General features: G+C 37.9%; 1 protein-coding gene across 2 annotated transcripts in view; it reads right to left on the bottom strand.

The window, feature by feature from the left end:
* nrg3b (neuregulin 3b) overlaps positions 1-18,144 on the bottom strand; it is a 293,063-nt gene that overhangs the window by 237,851 nt on the left and 37,068 nt on the right. The gene's annotated exons all lie outside the window — the stretch shown is intronic.

The raw sequence follows: 18,144 nt of genomic DNA, 5'->3' as shown, positions 1-18,144 counted from the left end.
TTTTTTTTTTTTTTTTTTTTTTATTCTGCAGACCATGAAGGCAACATTCACAGCTCCAGCTCTCATCCAAGGTCACTGCAAACTCAACACAGACGCCATCTCAAATTCCTCAGATGTCTTCAAAGTATTGACCCTGACCGGCATCTGCATTCAGCATGCTTCCCTAAACAGATACAGTGGGGGGAGGACTGAAAACGAAAAGCAGAAAGGAACTTCTAATAGCCTTCAAAGAAATATTTAAAATTTGTCATCCTGATTCACCTGGTCTCGACAAGGATAAACAGAGGTTTCTTTTCAACGTCAATGAATGAGGTTTTTTTTTTTTTTTTTTTCTTTTTGGATGACATAAAGCCGCTTTTTGAAAATCCATTTAAACTATTGAATGTGAAGAAATAGGCGCTACAACTGCCTTGAAACACACAAAAAAATGAATATTTCCATTCAGTTGAGTAGTATGCACTAGTAGTTCCTATATGTTATAGATGACGGTAAAAATGTAAAAATAATAATCTCCATAGCTCCTCCCATCTCTTGGGTCTTCATCGTCTTTGCACCATTCATGCATGGCGGCCATTTTGAGAGAAAGGTCAGGCATCTGTTGCGCAGAGATTAAGGAAGATCAGAAGATCATAAATGCTTTTAATCTAGATTTCAGGAGGGAGTGACGTGACCTCCCCTCTTCAGTACTTTTAGCTCAATTACACATGATGTCACCGCACCAGTCGACCCTTTCAATCCTCCTGCACCCTCACGCCCCCCCCTGAGCTCATTTGTTTAGAGGTGGAGGGCTCAGCAGCCATTCCTAAAAAGCCTCTCTTGTATAGGAAAAGGTGTATGGATGAGATTTAGCTCTGCAGCCCCAAGAGATTTTCTATCAGTTATGATTATTTGTTTATGTAACCATTTCATTTTTAAGTTAAAAGCTGGCATGATGGACGATTTTCTGCAACATTTTCGTAAAAATCACATTAAACTTTACAGCTAGCTGAAACTTAGCACCAACTCTTACCATTTTTGGATTGTGGTTTCCTGCATAAATCTTGCAGCAAAATTATAAATATTTAATATGTTTGAAAAATCAAAATTACCATAAAAAATTGAAGTGATCTGTAGTGCTTTGTGCTCCCCCCCAAAGGAAGGTCAACCGTAGGGCAGCCGCAGCGGAACAGAGCTGGCATGGATCAGTGACTTGTGCAAGAATGCTTAAAAAAAAAAAAAAAAGTCAAGGCTTACCAAAGCGGGAGCTTAAAGTGAGATCCTCCTGTTTGAGGAATGGATTCCTAGTGACTATGGCAACCTGCCGCGTCTAAAAATCACGTTTCGGAAATGACAGTGAGGTATGAGGTCCACCACGTCATTTCAAGGCTGCATTTCAATGAGAAAAACACAGTTATTTGGCCTAAAATGTTTTTTTAAGAGTTGAAAAGTCCTTCAAAATAAAAGCATGACAGTTTAAGGTACTTTTTTACATTAAAATAGCTAGTAACAGACAGTTTAGTGAAGTGAAACACTAAGAAGCTACACTCCTAGTTAAAATCACAAATACATAAATCTGCAGTGTTCAGTCTCTATTTCATTGTCGGATGTGTGAGAAACTTAATAAGTGGGGCACAAATATAAAGAGGAGAGCTTGTTGATGTTTGAAACGCTTTAAGGTAAAAATAACTAAAGTAAATTGCAAAAGTGCAATTACTTTGGGGAAAAAAGCAAAGATCAACCAGTTTATGGAAAGCTGCAAGCATCTGGGAAATCAGATTGGTCTCCCTTTGCTATATGAATCGGGATGTGGGAGGGGCTGAGTCACCAACTGCAGCACTTGCTGCCTATTTAGAGTACATACGTGCTTTGCATTGTTTTTTTCTGATTATACCCACATATATATATATATATTTATGTGGATTTTGAATCAATTTTAGTTTGATGTAACCCTTAATAAATGTTGATAAGCGGTACCTAACCATAACTTACCCATTGTTAATGGTTGTTAACACTTTATTTATTAGTTAATTAATGCTTTATTATACATTAAAATATTATTGTGGTATTTATTATTTATAAATCCGGCACTAAAATGTTTTTTACTTTTAAATGCCAGTCATGAGATTTCCCAATAAACGCATTTTAACTTTTAGTATTTGTTTGTCCTGAAGTTAATCTGCATATGAAACCCTAATATTGTGTGTTGGTGCGTCACGTCTGAACCATGATGCTAGCCCGTGTTCAGTCTGTGCGTAGCTTTCCACGTGGACCAAGCTCTTAATCATCGCTGCTTTGTTGCTTTCGGCTCTTGATTCTCTGCAGTGACGAGTGAACCGCCGCGGAACTGTTATCAACACAGTTCTTACCATGAAGCAGTAATTATAATGATCAGCACAACCTTTTGTTGCATTACCGTGAGTCACTGATGGGATTAATACTCACGTCTCACCAAATATTTTGGGTTGTTCAGAGGCTTTCACAATATTACAGCTTATTTTCTGACTTTAAAGTGAAGCTTGGCTTGAGGTGAAGCGGCTCCAAGAAGTTTGTTTTGTTCAATTTGCAGTTTAAAAAAGAAAATATCAAATACAGATGATTATGATTGGATGGTAATCTGATTAGATTTATGATTGGATCACTTCTGTATTGATTTGTCCATTTTGTCTTGGTTATAATAGATGGTGTTCAATTTTTTTAAAATGAACAAATGTATAAAATTCATTATTTAAACAGTTACAAGAGATAGTCAACTAATTTCTTGCTAAAGATACAAACAACTAAAGGAAAATTACCTATTTTCTAAAATGTATGCCATATTTAGGATAAAAATAAAGCTTAAATCAAACAAAACAATACATATTTTTAAATTATTTTAATTTTGGTTTCGTATCAAGATATGATCAGATCTGTATGTGCATCATTTTTTTATTTATTTTCACATTCATCCCTATACAGGAAGTTCTTTTAAGGTTATGGAACTACTTGAAACTGAAAGTAGCCTACTGACAACTTAATAAAGTTGTTTTTGTGTTTGAATTAAATGTAAATATCGACAAATATGGAGAAAAACAAAGCAAATTTGAAATCTTTCGCTGCTTATCACCAAGTATAGAGGCGAGCTTGATGCCCCACTGAGCGATTTTCAAGTGAGAAAAGACCAAACAAAAGCTCACGACCAATTAGTTCAGCTGGAGACATGTTCACGTTGTACTGTTCATTTGTGCCAATCATAAGTGCGGAATGGAAAAACAGCTGTACTTCAACTAATGTTCCCACTCACTCAAGAAGTCAGCGGAGTTCAATGCAGAACCCCCACAGAGAGCTCCCAGTGTTATCTGAGCACTTCTGCAGAGTGTGGAGCATTTATTGCAACAAATGAAAAAAAAAAATCAACTCTGCGTGCCGCAAGATGACAGATAACACAAGACGGCAGCATATTAGCAATGCCCATAACCATTTATTTACCTCACGCGTGGAATGAACCAAAAAAGATATATTTAGTTTGAGATCTTAAAGACCCACTGCGAGGAAAATCATATTTTGGGTGTTTTTAACATGTTCTTGTGGCATTTTTCTCATGATGAGGGACATATTTCAAGAAAATTCAGCTCAAAATGGCATTTTTGAGTATTTCTTCATTTAAATCGTTGTGTATTAGGAGTAAAAAAAAAAATAGGACGCAATCTATTACATTAAAAAAACTCCATTCCTATGCATCCACTTGCAGATAAATACATCCTTCGTTTTTCTCGTTCAAGCTGGCTCCAGTATGTTAGCTTGGAGTTGTGAGGGGCTGTAAGCAAGCAGGAGAGCGTGTAAACGGATGGATGTCGAGAAGTAAGGGTGGGCTTACTCTTAAACAAAGTTTTGGCGATTCTCTTGGGCTCCAAGCTTAACTTACAAAAAAAAATCTTAAAGAATTTCCACGTGCATTATTATTTAACTCTGTCATGAAAAACCCACACGTGAAAGTGTTTTGTCCTCCCCCATCCCTGCGTAGCAATGGGCTATTCCATCAACAGCAAGTTATCTACATTAAAAAAAGTAACATCTAAATGAGCTTTTATTTTTTTAATTGATATGAAAACAGTTGAATTTTTGACGTTGGTGTTGCCTAAAAGTGGAATTTTTTTTTTTTTTTTTTTGTTGATTAGAGGGTCCCCATGTTTTCATTCGCCTGGGCCCCCCAAACTACTAAGTCTGCCACCAAAAGTCCCGCCCACAACTCGGAGGCAAATTTTGTTGATTTTGGCTAAAAACGGAATAATTAAAAGCGTTTAGAATAGATCAAAAGATGATCGAAGTCTCAATGTTTTTTGGCTCAAGCTAGCTTAACTAGCTATTAGCGTATCAGTCGCTAACAGATTTTTCTAACTACCACCTTGCATCACTATTTAACATTAAAAAGTAAATCTGCCTTTAAATGTGCTATAAGGTCATGTGGCCACGGGTATTCACTATCATTTTTAGTTTATGTCTAAAAATAAAATCATTTTTCCGAAACAGAGAAAAAAAATCAATGCTTTTTGAATGTAGCTTCCAAGTTGAGGGTCAACACAGATCCGTCACTGTGAGGAAAGATCAACTTAGAAACCTGAACGTAAGAAGATTCTTTTGTTATAAGACATCAGGACGTCCTGGTGATTTTCTTTACTATCCACTTTAGAAGCTGGACACTTCTATCTGCTCTCAGTGGGACCTCAGCTAATATTGTGACGGGTAAAACACAGCAGTACACTGCTGGTTCTCCATAAGAAATAAAAACAACATCATTATAAGTCCTTAAGAATTTGTATCAAAGCAAAACACTTAAATGGGTTATTTTAACAAATGTTTCCCCTATTTATTGGGGATTGTAGTTTTAAAGAGTCCCACTACAATGGAAATTATATTTAGAGTAGGGTTGGGTATCAATAATAAATTCATATTAATATGATACAGTTAACGATGAATTATTGAAATTATAATGAGATTGTTAAAACCATAGTGTTGCATCGTTTCTCAAACGGAGAAGCTCCAACAATTGTTCTGTCTCTCCTGTAGGGCGTTTCAGTTTGGCCACTAGGTGGCGATCGTGCTGTAGCATTAGACCTTATTCCAAGAGAAAAAGAAAGTATGGCAAAAATCGGTGCTTTAGACAATAAATGGTAACTTTATTTATTTATTTTTTGCTTAAATGAGTTTGGAAAATTCCTTCCTGTGACTATATGAAGCTTTTCATTTAGTCAGCGATGGATGTTTAGTTCGAACAAGCGTTAGCATTAGCCGTCCTATGGGAAATTCAATTATAGGTTAGCATAATGCTAGCGGATTTTGGCATTATCCGTTAGATTGATCTCTACTTTTATGGATCGATTATTGATCTATTAAGCTTAGATCAATTAATGGATTTTATCAACCCAACCCTAATTTTGGTGTTTAGCGTGTTCTTGTAGCATTTTTATGATGATGATATTGAGAAAATTAAGCACAAAATGGCATTTCTGAACATATCTTTATTGAAATCGAAAAAAATGTAGTTTGAATAGAAGCATATTAGTGACATAGAAAAATACACTGGGCGGGTCATAAGCTTCTCAGCGATGGGGAGGGAAGAGGGGGCGGGGTTGCTCCATGCCAACAGTCCCACCCACAACTTAGAAGCAAATTTTTAATGAACTACTGCCGCTCTACAGAAACTATGTCCTAGAAAACAACATTTTTAGCGCCAAAAACAGCATAATTATCATTAAAAGACAACTTGAAAACAGATTAAAAGATGATGGAAGTGGGTCTTTAAGAATCAGCATTAGAGAAAACCACTTTTATGGACTAGTTCACCAAATATCAATCCTATTTAATGGTATTTGAAGTCTTAAAGTCAGTGTAAATGTTAAATTTGATACACAAAGTCATCTAAATCTTAAGAACGATTTTCATTCACAACCAAACGATTCCTAACCAGAAAACATTGTAGAGTGTGATATCTCAGCATCTGCGGTCACAAACAAAGTAGAACATTTAAAATACTTTTTATTTCAGCCTAAAGAGAAGCACTAATGAACCACAATGAGAGTGGTCTTTAAGGTGGCTCATCCACATGGGTGTTGGCTCTTTGAAGAGGCTGCCGCTGTGTGCGGGTTGGCATGGCAATAGCAGGGAGATGAGCCCGGCTAATAGGGATGCTATCAATGACTGTTACTGTCTGAGCCTGTGCTGCGAGCTCCATTTGTGCTTCCTTCATCTACTCACTCCTCCTCATTTTCCCCACACTGCAACTTATGAATCGATCAAAGGCCACCATTACACAGGACGGTCCAATCTGCCCAATGTGACTCACAATAGACGAGCAGCCGGGGGATCTCAGAGAAGGATTTGGAACTCAGTTATATATATTTTTCTATCACCAAGAGGAAGTACTTCACCTGCTTATTGATCGGTTCCCAATGAAAGACAGACTGTACCAAACATACAAGGACAAGAGCGTTAACTAAGGGTGTTATATAATTCTCAAGTGTAGGGAGAGTCGTGAATGTATCTAACTAAGTAGCAAATGAACAGAAAAAAATGTTTTCTGCTTCCTGAATGCTTATTCTTACGCAGCTCTGATGGGTTCTTGAAAAACAAAGTTGAAGAGCACTCAGACACATCCTTTCTATGGGAATAAAGGAGAATTTATGTCACAAATGAAGGAAATTCTACCATATTGGTCAGAATGTAGGACAAACACCTTAAAAAACAGTTCTGAAAAAAATCTAATTTACAAATAGTTACTATTACTTAAGAAGCAGTAAAAATTCCAAAAATTGTTAACTGCCAAGTCATCCTGGAAATGAAACCTTTCCTTCACTTTCCTATTTAAGGACTCTACAGTAAACTGACTGGTCCGTGTGTCCTCAAAGCAGCTGCTTTTGAGGCCGCGGCAGGCTCTGCTCTATTTGCTACAGTCCAACACCAAGACGCACCTGCATCTACACTAAAGAAGCTCCACTTTATTGTGTCAGTCACTTTAGGGGGGAAAAGGCAAACCGAGTGTTTATGTCCTGATTTACAAGAAAAGGGATATGTTCCTTGAAAATTAGAATTCCTACTTCTCAAATAGTCGTCACAAGATAATCGGGGTTCCCTGTAGTTGTGCTTACATATAAGACACATATTTTTAGATAGATTTTCAAAAAAACATAAGGAAAAGGGTTGGGCCAGGTACGTTTAACCCTTTAGACTGCTGTAGCTCTTTAAACTCCCCTTATGGCAATTTTTATTTTATTTAAAAAGACATCCCAGTAGTGTTTTAATTATGATTATTAAGTTTTTAACCAGAATCCAACAACCTAGATGTATTAAAAAGACATTTTTCATGTTGATCTGAAGCCTTTTTTCCAAAATTTCCTCTGAGGGGACGTGGCTTTTGGAGCTGAGCTGAGCAGCTCCGCCCCTTAAACCCCCCTAATTATAATGGCTGTGTCTCGCTAGCATAAATCTTCATCGCTGCTACATAAAAATATGGGTAATGTCCAGCCGTATAGTTTCTCCTTCCACTTCACCAAAGACTCTATTAGCTAATTCTCCAATGTTTATTGACCTTACATTCAATCCGTTGGTAATTTACAACTTCGGTCAAATGAGCCACCGTTCACATTCCGTACGTGAATCCCAAAAATACTAAAAAAATGTACAGAGTAAGAAGAATATAGAAAGAGTGGTAAAACTCCTTAAAAGGAGATGAGTCTGGATGAGTTATGAAATAGTAAATGTTTATCCTAGAACATGAATGATCATCCAAAGATGCATAACTCACAAGGCTTTTTGCGCTAGCATGACAGGATTTATTACATTTTCAGGCTTGTATGGCACTTTATCTTGGAGATCATTGGTACAGTTCTGTCGTAAACTAGGATAAGCAGTTCACACCTTTAATTCGCATCTGCCATCTTTGTAGAGGAGCAAATAGGATGACACAAAAAGAACAGGAGTCAACGTCTCAGCAACCCAGAGTCACATTAGTTTCACCAAAACAAGCTTGGAAATAACAAAACGGGTGACAAGCAGCACAGCTGTGCACTCCGAGGAGTATCATGAACGATAACACGCCTGTAAAAAGCTGCTCTAAAGACCTGCCATTGAACCTAATAGATGAGGAAGGCAAGGCAACATGTTTACACTAGTTCTGAAGGACTCATTAAATTCAAGATTTTATTGGAAATAAATCAACCTAAAGGACATTGAGTTGACAGTCTTACAGGTTTAACCCACGCAGAAACAGAAGCATCAAAATATGACCTCATAAAGGGTGCTACTATTTTTAGAAGAGAAAAAACAGACATCCAAGAACTAGATTGGAGTTCCCACACATAGGCCTTGCTAATACAGGTAATTAGAAGAGGGACTTCTGAAGACCTCTATAGCTTCAAGCTTTTTATAGCTGAACTAGTAAACTACCTGGAGTGTAGCTGTATAATTCTTTTATTTTTTTTCCACATTAGTCTGGGCTGTGGCAACAGCAATCGATCTGGAAACGCCGTAGCTTCCCCTCCACATGTGTGTTGAAACACTTTTTCATCTCAGTCCTGCGGGGCCGTGTAGGTTTTAATTTTAGCTACAATTCAGCCGGGATTAGACTGTACCTGAAATGCCATGTGGATGCAATTACAAAGCTCTTAGTACGGCCAATCTATTGGAGTTTTAGTCATTACTGTGCCGGGCATACATGTCTTCTTTTCCAATTATCCAATTACAATTGTTTTAGCTGTGTGGCTTTTTTGTCTGAAAGCCAATAAATCCTGCAGTTTATTCTGATGGTTGTTTGGTAATTTTCTTGGATTGTTTGCCATATTAAAGTAGACGTGGAAGCTCAACTGACCTCTGGCGAGGACCAAAAGATGGAAACTCCAGTTTGGTTGGTCCATTTGCAAGTGAACCTCAGTGTAGTTGACCTAACCCTAACCTACCGTGGTTTTGGAGATGGACTATTAAATGAACTAAAAGGAAACTTCAGAGGTCGACATGAGTCCCATGCATTCTGTGTAGGAAAAAATCATGTACGCCCAGTAAATAGCAGTCATCGCACTAGTGGGGTGAGCCTTTTTGCTTGAATGCTTAGTTTCGTCCTACTTTGGCAATTCTACCCCCAAATGAGTAGATGTGAGACCATTGTAAACAACTGGGTCCTCCCTTTAAGTGTATTGTTAAAGCAAACTAAATGAATATGTGAGATTTTTGAGCAAACTCAACCTATTTGAGCAATTGACTGTATATAGCCTAGTTTTTCCTGAGTGGCACAGTCCAGTTTAGAATGGTTTAGGCCAGGGATACCCAAATCCAGGCCTTGAGGTCTGGTCTCCAGCTGGTTTTCCAGAAACCCTGCCTTATCTGCTGCTGATTACCTGGATCAAGTGTGTTTAGCCAATAAGTAGCTTCAATGACAAGTTGTTTGGAAAACATATAGTATACCGGCCCTCGAGGCCTGAATTTGGGCACCCCTGGTCCAGGCAATTCAGGTGAGCATTTCCACTCAAATTTGGACCGTCATGGCACATGCGGGGTGTAGACCGATTGTGTAGCTTTGCATTGTAGCAGTGCAACTACACCAAAAGTGAAGTCAACAGAATAGGAATACAGACAAAAATAGGTATGAAAGCTGTTAAGAAACGGTGGTACTTTCGTTGACGCTTTCTATTGTCATAATGCCCACGAATAGTACCTCATCCTGACGATAGTAGCTCCGCCTGAACCGGTCTGTTCATTTTTCTATGGACCTACAACCAATGGGGTCCAAATATGGTACGATTTAATCTGGCTTAATGGGTCCATTTCATAATGGAAACACTCAAGATACCAGAAATGAGGCTCATGACCACACCTTAATTGTGTTTGAACCAGGAAATCTTGACCGGTTGCTCCAAGACACCAGGAAGTACCCACTGGACCCAAGAAACCAGGAAGTATCAACTGGTCCTAAGAAACCAGGAAGTATCCACTGGCTCTAAGAAACCAGCAAGTACCAACTGGTCCCACGGAACCAGGAAGTACCCACTGGTCAAAAGAAACCAGGAAGTACCAACTGGCCCCAAGAAACCTGGAAGTACCAGCTGGTCCTAAGAAACCAGCAAGTACCCACTGGCTCCAAGAAACCCGGAAGTACCAACTGGTCCCAAGAAACCAGGTAGTACCCACTAGCTCCATGAAACCAGGAAGTGCCAATTGGCTCCAAGAAATAAATAATCCAATAGACTTCTATTGAGAAATAAACTCCTTCATATTTACTTTCTAATATTAATTTGTTTTCATTTTATTTTTTTTGTTGATTGCAAATTTTTTAAGTAAAAACCGACCAATCAGATGCCTAAAAAAAATGTATTTAGTGCCCACTGGCCCCCATGTCAAACTCTGAAAATGTTTGATTGTTAGATTCTCCCAAGCTCGCTTTAAAATGGTAGGGGTCTCGACTTCCAACAACCTCCCTACTGATTGGCGACAGTCGTTGCCATAGACATGGTGACTCAGACCACTTTGGATTAATCGCTGCCTACTGACAACATCTGGTTCCAAAATGGCGGCATCTATATTACAAAAAAAAAAATGGTAACTGAATTGACTTAATTGTAGTGGAGCCAGAAGTAAGTCAGTTATTTTCTATGGGTTGTTCTACTCACTTGGTCCAAATATCATAAATAGTCGATGCTCTGAACCCTCTGAGTTCACTTCTCATGAAATTAAGAATTACTGCATCCCACCAATTTTTTTATATTTAAAAAAAAAGAATAAATCAAAGCAGTTTAAAAGTTGCTAGAAAAATTATTTTCAAAATAGGATTTTTGGGGCACAATTACTAGCCTCTGGGAGGGACGACGCGCTGAGCCAATAGGCAACCCAGCAGCAGGCTGCTACAGTAGATAAGATGCGTGAGTTACCACCTCAGTGGAATGAATAGTCAGCTCCTTATTTCCAAACAGCAGCTTATCAATAGCCACATCAGTATCTGGCTTCTGCAAGGATATAGCCTCCAACCATTTTCTCAGTTGTCTTAATTTTGTCCCTTATACTGTGCCATAAAAACCAGTCGGGCATAACGCAATTTATATGAGCTACAATACGGTTGTACTATATTTCTCACCGAGTGCGTACAACATCTCCATTACAATGTGCCTGCAGTTGCAGTTTGGAACATAAACCCACCATCATCCTGAACACTCATGCATTCCAACAAACCCGTCTTTTCCAGCTCTGATAAAATAATCTCCAACATTTCTCTCCCGAGCTGCAAAGCCCCGACGACCATCTATCTGCTTGATTATTACCCACCAGGAAATAAATAGATAATATTAAAGCAAGCGCGCAAAGACAATTTTCTTTAATGCAGAATTTAGAGGGGCCCATGTAAATGAGATTTCCTGGATTTATTTTCGTGTGAGAACAAAGTGCGTTTCTGACAAATGTCCTGCAGGACGATTCAAAAGCTTATCATCTACAGAAGCTCTACAAAACATCTTAACTGCAAAATACTGCTCTAAACTGTGGTATTTGTGATTTAATACTCATTATATTTGCATTTTTTCCCTTTGTTTTCATTACACAGAATTGATTTGCTGTGGAGTTTGTCATTTGGAACATGGTCCTCGTTTACTCCTCCGTCCATATTCCATACTGAGGAATGAAGAGGAATGAACAAAGACAGAGGGATAATTACCACGGCGATGCCAAATAGCCACATCAAAATGAAAACTAGTTACAATCAAGACATTTGAACCGTGCGACTTCATGACAGGAATGCATTGATCATTTCCAACACTGCGTTAACAAGATCAAAGATATTGACATGGCGCTCAAGAGCCTCGCCACACAGAATCCGTCTCTTGGTTTGTAGCCATAATTGTGAAATATATAGAGTAAGCAGGACTGTCGACACTCAAAAATACTTTAGCCTAAAGGGGTGACCCAATGAGCTATAAAAGATGTGCAAGACTGCGTCAGAATTGAAAATTGATATGCCCGTCCCTTCCTTCCTGCAGGCCAGGCCGCCGGCACGCCGTCCAGACGTGTCAAGAACAGAGGAGCGAGGACAAAAAAAAGTAATTAAAAATAAAACTATTATGGCCTCCCCAACCTCCTCATAAACCCCAGGAGGATGTTGTCGAGAGCTGTGCAGCAGAGGAGAAGGCAAATCTAATCAGAGGTGCACCACATATCTAACTGTAGCGGATGAGAATTAATGCTGTTAGACAAGGGTAAAAGTGGTGGAAAATGGCAGGAATGAGTGGTTCTACGCTAAATTGAATGTTCTCTCTTAAAAAAACGTCCCTGTGGTGGGAAAAGAAACCTACGACAAAAAACGTAATTTTGTCAAGCATTTATTGTTTTGTAATTGGGGCGATTTCCCCCTTCAGAGAGCCACGCTGACTCAACAATGTTCCAAAAACTAAGAAGTGGATAGTAAAGTACAAGTTTGTGTTGTTTGCACTAATGGGATCAGCCACTATAGTTGACTGCAAAACAATGCAATGAGAGACAACTGTGTGTCATTTTATATCCCAAAAATAATTGACTTTAAATGAGATCTGGTCTGAGTGACCCCTCCCCCTTTCCAAACAGGAAGTAAACACTGGTCCCAAACAGCTATTACTCTATTTGTCAGAATAACAATTCTTGCTCTACTAACTTTTTTTTTACATGTTTTCGCTATAACTAATTTTTTTCATATTTTTTGTCTGTAGTTCAAGCATTGAATGTATATTCACTGGACACCCAACCCCTCCCTTCTTGTCTTCTAAACAGGAAGTAACCACTCCTTCCAAAAAGGAAAATTTCCCATAGACTTCTATTAAGACATGAACAGCTATTACTAAGTCATTCTATTTGTCAGAATAACAATTATTGCTCTACTAACTTTTGTAACATGTTTTTGCTATAACCTATTTTTTGTCTGTAGTTTAAGCATTGACTGTAAATTCACTGGACTTCTCAATCCCCCCCTCTCGCGTTCCAAATAGGAAGTCCCTGCTGGTTCCAAGAAGTCAAAATCCGGTAGACTTCTTCTGAGAAATAGTTCTTTCTCATTCATTCTATTTGTCTGATACCTTCTTAGCATATTTCTTATCGTAAAGACATTTTTTTCTTTATTGTAAGTTATTCAAGTTATAAACCAATCAATCAGATGCCATGTGGTGCCCGCTGGCCCCACCTCTAACGTTTGATTGACAGCTTCTTCCGAGATGCTTTCAGCAGAACCAGCTCACTCGTGATTGGCAACTGTAGTTCCGGTAAAATGTGACTCAAACCGACTCGGACCAATCACTGTCAACGGGTTTCAAAATGGCGGCGGCCGTATCAGGACAACTTCGGTCCGATTTTGTGAGGGCCGAAAGTAAGGCATTTTCTATGGCCAGTGGTTAATATATGTCTATGAGTTCAAGGTATTCAAGTTATATATTGACCTATTAGATACCTCTAAAAAAGTATGGTATCTCATATCAAACATTTGAAACGTTTGATAGATGATGCAGAGCATGCTTTTTCAACTGATAGGGGTGTGGCCTTCCAAAAAAAAAAAAAAAAAAAACTGTGTAACTGCAAAATCAAGTTTTTTGGACATTTGTAGAATTTTGATAAAGTTTTGCATATTTGTGTAATGGAAATGAAGCTATTGAAATGTTCACTTAGACAAACTCGAACCAATCACTAATTACTATTTCTGGTGTCAACATGGCGACGTCCATATTGCAAAAAAATGTCGAGTGAATTGACTTCATGTTGTTGGGACTGGAAGTGAATCACTTTGTATGGGTGATGTCACAGATGTCATACACAGTCTATGGTATACATGTGAGCTTTCATCAAATTAAAACACTATTCCCCACAGTTGTAAAAAAGTAGAAAATACAGCATTTAACACCATAGAAGATTTTAAAATCAGGTTTTACAAAAGTTTATTTTTGTTTAATGAAATAGAAATGAATAGGAATTGCTTTGTTTTGAAACCAACCTCCAGTGGACATTTGACAAACTTATATTTAGCTTTAAATCTGGACGTTTAGCAGGATTGGTCACACATCAGAAACTGAGCAAGACACAAACATTTCATGGGTTTGTTTTTGGACCTAACTCGACATGATGCAATTAAGCCCTCTATTATTACAGTGCTGTGGTACAAGCAGGATAAACATTTAAAACAGACTAAAGACATAGCACGCTACAGTGCAGCTAAAGACCAGAACCGGAGCAATTATGTTCTTTCAAAAATGTCTTTTTAAAGGCTGCATTCCATCATGAGGATCAGCATAGTATAAAAAAACGTTTTTAACGCCCTGTTGTTAAAACATTTGTTAAAATAATTAACTGCAACACAACCCAGTGAGTGTTGAAATGCAACGAAGTACAAGGTTTGGGATTTGCCATGTCTTCAAATCCTATAGCTACATCTCAATTTAGCCTTTTTTGCTAGTTTAAGCACAAAAACTCCACTTTTGGGACATGTTTATTGGTTCTACACCCCCATCTTTGCTCTAAAAGCTGTGCAACACTCCTGCCAGTCGAGTAAAACAGTCAAACTATACCGGCCAAATGGCATTTTGATTTAACTGAAGAACTCTGTGTTCTTCAGTTCATGCTGAGTACCTCTATTCTGCATGAGGACGCTTGTTTACATTGGATTTCTTGTTTTTCCTTGTATTAGTTCTGCACAGTTTGAGTTGAGAGGGCTTTAATTTGGCGTTTTGAAGCGTTCTCTGGAGGACATTATGCCGACAAAAATATTTAAACCAACATTTTGAGCCAACAAGTCAAACTGGGGGGGTAAACAAGCTGTTGCAGCGGCTTTGTCATGTAATGGTATATTGTTTGTTGCTGGGCTGAGTCTAAAATTGTTGCTAGTTGCCATGGAGCTTTGGTAATGTTTCACTTACATCCCACAGCAATATTAATGCCTCCAAATAGAGAGACTCTATCTGTATACTGCAAGATTGAGGTGATTTGAAGAATGGAAAAAGCAAATAGAACTAGAAAATTTGCATTACCTCCAATACTTCTAGTGTGAATACTTTTTGCTGAATGTTGTCGTCGAATATGCTGAAGCTTTTAGCTGAAGATGCTGAAGAAATTTACTGGAATTGCAGAAAGGATTTGCTGAAAATGGATCATGCTAAAGTTACTACAGGACTTAAAGTTGCAGAAATTGCAAAAAAAATGCACAAAGAAATTGAAGAATTTCTTGAAAAATTGAAAAAAATATAAATATTTGTAAACAATATGAAGTCAGAATTATCTCAAAACCCTAGCTGATGCCAAAAAAGGTAGAAAAGCTAGCATGTTGTTAAAATGCTAGCTTAACTCGGAATTGGCCCAAAAACCTTGGTAAAAGCTATATTAGCCAAAAAAGCTAACGTATTGCCAAAATATTAGCTTAACTCAAATTTAGCCCCCCCAAAAATTCAGTATTTGCCAAATTGGTCAAAAATGCTAGCATGTTTCTTAAAATACTAGCTTAACTCGGAATTAGCTCAAAAAACCTTAGTAAGTGCAAAAAAAGCCGAAAAAGCTAACACATTGCTAGAAATACTAGCTTAACTCCATAAAGCTCCAAAAATCATTAGATACCAAATTAACAAAAAATATTAGCATGGTGCTCAAATATTAGAAAAAATATAAGGGCCGGGACACCCAGTTTAGTCTGTTGAGTTTTTAGCTGTTGTTTATATTTTACGACTGCTTCTGTAAAATTACCAGCGTGAAGCCCATGAGGCAATTCTTTTGTGATATTGGGCTATATAAATAAAATTGAATTGAAATTCAACTGAATTGAATTAGCTAAATTCGAAAATAGTCCAAACAATCTCAGTAGAGGCTAAATTAGCGAAAAACATTAGCATGGTGGTAAAATATTAGCTAAGCTCAAGAATAGCCCAACAATCTCAGTAGATGCTAAATTAGCCAGAAACGTCAGCATATTGCTAAAATATTAGCTAAACTCAAAATTGCCCCTAAAAACCTGAGCAACAATAATGTCCTTCACATGAGGAACGTTTTGATACCAAAGTTGCATAATTTGCAGAAAGTGCACAAATGTTTGAAGAATTACGTGAAACAAATTGCAAAATTCAATAATGGCATTCATTTTCAATAAGTGCGTAAATAAAAGTAAAAGCTTGAATGTCGTCAACATGCTGAATGTTTTTTAATTGCATAAATTACATAAATGTGAAAAAATTTTATTCATTTGCAATGGGCCAAAAAATTGCATAAATTGCGTAAAATCTTAAGACATAAAATGTACGAATGCTGAAAGTACAAGCAGGAATGAGCTGAACTTTTGATAATAAGCTAACTTAAATCGCTAAAAGTGTGATTGAGTTTTTATTAATCTAAAAATGTATGGAAGAATAAATAAGGAATAATAGAGAGAAACAGGTTTACAAGAGATGATCCAAGATGGACAGAGTTTGGGTCATGAAGGGAGGGCAAATATCAGAAAGTAAATCCCAATTACTATCAGTACAGATCAATAACCGGCATGTAAGGACAAGCAGCTAACAGCATTCAATGCAGGCATGTGGTAAATTGCTTCACGTTTGGATTGAAATGAATCCTCCTTCACTTCTTAACGGCTCTGTAATGATGAGGCCAGAATGGACGCACAACATCCATAAGCACCTGCTGCAGTGGCTGGACTCTGGCCGTTCCCACCATCCTAATGGCCGCCGCTCCACGGCATTATGAAATCGTCCCAGAATGCACATACGACTGCCACTAATGTGGTCAAAACTTCCTCTTTCAAAGTCTGTCGGCTTTAGTGGACGGAGATAATCGTGCTCCCGCTCATTATCTCTAATGCAGTTCTGCTGTGTATGTTACAAAACACCCTTTAAAGCAGCGAGGGCCTTTTGTTTCTCCAGTAAAGCATCGCCCCGTGTCTTCCCATCTATGCCTCATTTCCCTCTTTCCCAAGATAGTTGGCCCAGGCTCGCTAGGTGGCATCTCCTCGCTGAAGAGCAATTTAACAGTTAACTCACTCCACAGAGACCCAATTACAGGTGAATCTAATCCTGGATTAGACAATATGCAACCAGGCTTTGTTTGCAAGGCTCAGGCAAAAAAGCAATGCTTGATCTGGAAAGATTCAATTTAAAAGCCCCAGACAGGGCTGCCTTGACTCACTGCACTGATCGACATCATTTCTTTTGCATTTACTTTGAGAAATTGGAATGTTATTGACTGGCTGGAAGGCACCAGAAACAGAAAAATAGGTGCAACATCTTCTTTTTCTACTTCACTGACACCATGCTTAGCAATAGGGGTTGGGTAACTGATGCATTAAGGCAACCTGATTTGACTCATGAAATCGAATTGGTCTACCGCATCAATAATTTCTACCAATTCTGAATTTAATGCACCAAATATCACAGTGTGGCTTAAAGCAGAGCACTGCAGGAAAAAGTGCATCTTGGAACAGCCTTTCGAGGCATTTCACTGGTGGGTTTTTCCAATTTCTCTGTAGCCTCAAGCATTTCTGCAGTCTCATGTAATATAGTTTTGTTTTTTTGTAGGCTTTGGGTTTAGTGTTTCCAAATTTTCAATGTAATCTCGTGTATTCAGATAGATACGTGGATGGATGACGACTACAAACACATGGGTATAATTCAACAAGCTGTCGAATGAAAAGTGATGTAATCTTTGACACTCAGGTCCATTTGTCTGTCTTTCATTTCAAAAGTATCTCGCGTGTTAAAAGTGTGGCCAAATCTGAAACCAAATCAGCTTTTTTCCTGTTTCATGTGACATTTTAGAATAAATAATAATAAGGCAAATGTAATAATATTCATGACATTTCATGACTTTTTTCATGGCTGTTGTTTATTAAGAAATTAGCAATTCCTTGATGAAAGGGTAAACCAATATTAGCTGTAAATTGATGTACAAAGATGGACAGGCTCTCAGACGACATTTGCCATATTTCTATAGAACATAAATTATACTTTTTTTTTTTTTTGCCATTTCAAATCTATCTTCTGACACCCATAGGTGATTGTTGGCACGTTTGTGTAGATCTCGATACAGGTTTCTATGGCTCTTGCTAGGTCCTATATGACTTGAAAACTGACCAAACGTTTCCAAATGTAATTTATTCAGAAGGTTTTTTTTATCACATATCATTGGAGATAATTTCACTACATAAATGTTGAGATAATATACTGCCTA

The sequence above is a fragment of the Oryzias melastigma genome, linkage group LG19, assembly GCF_002922805.2.
Source record: "Oryzias melastigma strain HK-1 linkage group LG19, ASM292280v2, whole genome shotgun sequence".
In the NCBI taxonomy this organism is placed as follows: domain Eukaryota; kingdom Metazoa; phylum Chordata; class Actinopteri; order Beloniformes; family Adrianichthyidae; genus Oryzias; species Oryzias melastigma.
The sequence above is the reverse complement of the archived record's forward strand: the minus strand, read 5'-3'. Positions and strand labels throughout refer to the sequence as shown.